The sequence below is a fragment of the Elephantulus edwardii genome, unplaced genomic scaffold (genome assembly GCF_000299155.1).
Source record: "Elephantulus edwardii isolate Elephantulus edwardi_28Jun2011 unplaced genomic scaffold, EleEdw1.0 scaffold00229, whole genome shotgun sequence".
In the NCBI taxonomy this organism is placed as follows: Eukaryota; Metazoa; Chordata; class Mammalia; order Macroscelidea; family Macroscelididae; genus Elephantulus; species Elephantulus edwardii.
Window position 1 is genome coordinate 3,241,389 of NW_006399979.1, and position 4,332 is coordinate 3,245,720.

Here is a 4,332-nt window from a genome sequence, read left to right on the forward strand (position 1 = left end):
GGAGGGACGGCGCAGGAGAGGAAGGCCCTCTATGAGGTGGATTGATTCAGTGACTGGGATAATTGGGATGGGAGTGTCAGAGACAGTGCGATTGACACAGGACAGAGCGGAGTTTAGGGCTATTGTACATAGGGTCACTATGAGTCGCAGGCGACTCGAGGGCACATAACAACAACAACAACAACAACGATAGATTCAGATGTGCACCATAAATTGCAGGACTAGTATTTCTGATTTAGGGTTAACTAACCTTATAAAAATCATGAAACTACTTCTCATTGCTTTCAGTGACCTAAGCCCACTTGAAATTAGTTACCATGATTGATTGCATACATTTAAATAATTTTCACCATTTCTACAAATCTTGAAACATATTTATTCAGTCAAAATAATCAGTTATCTTTGTAGTTAGTGGTCTGTACACTTATTTATGTTAATGAAAATTAGCATAATTTTTATGTAAATAAAAAATTCAATTAATGCTTGAGGAAAATGGTAGTTCTTTGTCTATGTGCTTTATTAGTTATTAACCCAAAGCCAGGATTAAAGGGTTGATCTGCCTCACAGAAACCCTCTCTAAGGTTTCCAAGGCTCTAAATCTTTATGGAGAAGACTGACTACCCATCTTTTATTCTGCAGAGTGGCTGGTGCAATTGAACATCTGCCATTTCAATTAGCAGTCTGATAATTTATACTTAATTAAGATACTACACCCTCAGGGCTCTTATAATTGGTTTGTTGCTGTTGTGTGCTGTCCAGCTAGAACTGATCCATAGCTGACCCTCCAGCAGATTTCCAGAAGCAGTATATTGCATGGGGGTGACTGCCCATCTTTCTCCCATGGAGCAGCCCCTGGATTTGCACTGTGTACCTTGGCATCAGTAGTGCAATGCCTTACCACTAAGTTGTTGTTTTTGTTAAGTGTCATCGAGTCGTAGGTGACTCATAGCGACCCTATGAATGAAAGACCTGAGCGCTTGTATAATTTTCATCCTTTCTATTTTCATAGGGTTTCTGGAGGCAAGCGTTTTCAGAAGTGGATGCCACTCTTGCTTCCAAGCTTATTTTAATTGAGAAGCTACACCAAACACTGTCCACCGTGGGTAACCATTCTCGCATTTGACACATCAGTGTCTCAGTGTTCAGCTTCATAGCAACCACAAGTTACCTCTGTAGCAAGTTCCACTAAGTAGTGCTCCCTGATTTGTTATTAATGAATGCTACTCAAACAATTAAGTCACTCTCTAAAAAATAACCAAACTGTCACTCGGTCTGTGATTTGTCTCCTCAGAAGACCACGAGTGCTGCTGTTCTTAGATGTCCTTGAGTTGACTATGACTCATAGGGATGCTATGAACAACAGATTTGAACCTTGACCCATCCTGCTCATCCTCAGGACCTCTGCTGTGCTCAAGCCCACTGTGGCAGTCACCGTGTCAGTCCATCTCATTGAAGGTTGTCTTCTCTCTCAATGATCCTCTATCTTTTTCAGCATGATGTCTTTTCCTAAGGACTGGTCCCTCTTGGCAACATACTCAAAGTATGGAAGAAAAAGTTTTACCATCCTTGCCTCCAAGGAGCACTTCGACCAGGACTGATTGGTTTGTCTTTTGGGTAGTCCATTGTATATTCATTCATTTCGTACACTTCACCAGCACTCTCAAAGGCCAAAGATGGCACCTCAAAATTGTTACTGTTCTAAATATTCTATTAAAGTGCATTTTTTTCTGACAAGTTAATGCTTTCATTAGATTCTTAGAAAGTCTGTTATTTTCTTCTCACAGTGCCTTTTGACAACCACTACCACTTTTTAGCTGGTTTTTTTTCTAAATAAAATTTTATTTTATATTGTAATTTTAATGAATAAACAGGTTTCCCTTGGAGAGGGTGACACCAGACTGCTCCTTGGAGGCAAGGATTCTGAGGTTTCATCTGAAATACTCTGGGCAAGTGGCATTAAGGGACCAGTCCTTGGAGAGGGATATCATGTTTGGGAGAGTAGAGGCACAAGAAAGGAAGACCCTTGATGAGATGGATCGATTCAGTGATTGGGGTAGTGGGAGTAGGTGTGTCGAAGACAATGAGGTTGGCACAGGATAGAGCAGGGTTTAGGGTCATTATGAGTTGCAAGTGACTCGACGGCATATAACAACAACAATGAACATTTACAGAAAAGTTGGATTTTCATTCATTGTTGCACACTTTACCGCCTTGCCCTCCTTTCCCTCTCCCCCATTTCAATTTTTTTTAAAAATTTTATTATTTTTTGTGTGTACTGTCAAATCAGATCTGACAGGTACAGGAGGAGATTGCCCCTCCTTATCCAGCAGAGCATCTGGTGGATTCAAATCACATACCTCTGAAATTGCAGTGCAGTTTCTTGCCACTAGGACACCAGAGCTCCCTCAATTTTTTTTTTCAATTAATTCATTGTTGCACACCAGTGCTCTTTGCAATGATGTATCTCTTACACTGGGCTGTTGCCATACACACTTTTGGAACAACTATCTTCTTTTAAATATTTCTGAAATGTACTTGTTTAACAGTAGCTAAGTATCACTTAGTATAGCTACATCACAAACTTAAGATATAAATAGGAAAATTTTTATTTTACTTAAGGATATGCCAGCAACTTTAAAGGATATTACAACAGCAGAGATGGCTTGTGTCCATGGTGTTATTTGTTGTTTAGTGCCATTGCGTTGATTCTGACTCATGATTAACACATTTATGGAAACTCCATGTGCTACAGAACAGAACTCTTTCATCATTTTCTTTGTAAAATGAGATCATAAAGCCTCTTCTTTTGCAGCCCCACCAAGGGGGTTTAAACTGCCAGCCAGGCGAGTGCAAACAATTGGTACTACCCTGGTCTTCTCTACTATGGCTAGAAAGAGGCTAATGGCTATAGATGGCTCAAATGACTGGACTGAGAACTTTACTCCTGATGTCTGACGCTTGTGCTGGAATGATGAAGACTGGGCTCTGGTGAGACTGGGAATTCAAACACCTAAACCTTGGTCTCCCCATATGTCTTCATTCACAGTAAGGCAAGATTCTGAGAGAGAGCATCCCTCGAGGAAGCTTTTCAAAAGAACTGTATGGAAGCTGCATGGCCTTTATGACCTGGCCTTGAAAGCTGTAAAGCAGCATTTCTGTCCTTCTCTCCTGTTAGAAGAAGTCTATCCAGATCCAAAAGGAGGGGACACAAACTCCACTTTTTGATGGGGCAGAGCACGGTCGATGGGAGATATTTTGATAGCAGCTTTTGGAAAAGGCAAATCTATCAATGCGAACAATATAAAGTCCTTCTCTTTAAATATAGTACAATTCAAAGTATTAAAAATAAAGACTGTCATAGTGAGAATGGTGTCCAGCTGTGATTTTTGTTAATGTAGGTGAGGAAAGAAGCATCCCAGTTATAAGGTTGCTTTTCCCAAGCAAAAGACTTTTATAACAAGCTTATAACTTTCCCCTGGGAGTTACTCTACCATTTAGACTTACTGTTTACTCATAGCCATAAAGTGGTGTTTCTAATAGCTAGCCAGATAGTAATAAATATTTCTGAGAGGGCAGAAAATAGGTTACTTAGTTGGAATTGACTCATAGCTGACCGCCCAGTGAGTTTTCAGAGACCGTAAATTGCACAGGAGAATATTGCCCATCTTTGTGCTGCAGAACAGCTAGTGGATTTGAACCATGTGCCTTTGGATTGGCAATGTAACTCCTGATCACTAAGCCACCAGTTGTTGTTATGTGCCATTGAGTCACGCGAAACTTGCTCTATGCTGTGCCAAACTTATTGTCTCTGACATACCTTTCCCCATTACTTCAGTCACTGAGTCAATCCATCTCATCAAGGGTCTTCCTCTCTTGAGCTGTCCCTCCACTCTGCCAAGCATGATGTCCCTCTTCCTTCCATGCTCAAAGTATGTCAGATGGAGCCTCAGAATCCTTGCCTACAAGGAGCAGCCTGGCTTCATCCTCTCTAGGATGAACCTGTTTGTTTTCTTAGCAGTCCATGATATATTCAATACTCTTCTCCAGCACCATAGCTCAAAGGCATCAATTCTCCTTCTATCATCCCTAGTCATTTTTAGCTTAGTCATTGTGCACCTTAGTCTCCAGACTGACATCTTTGCTTTTCAGTACCAGAGCACCCTTTTAAAAACACAGTTGCATCAAATTTCTCATACTCACTTTCTTAAAAAATGAAATTAGTTTGGTACATTTTCCTAGACTATCTGCTACTCAACAGAAGTTTGGTTACTTTTTCAGTCTGTGTGTTGTCATTTTACTTTCATGCATCAAAGAACATTCATTGCATATTTA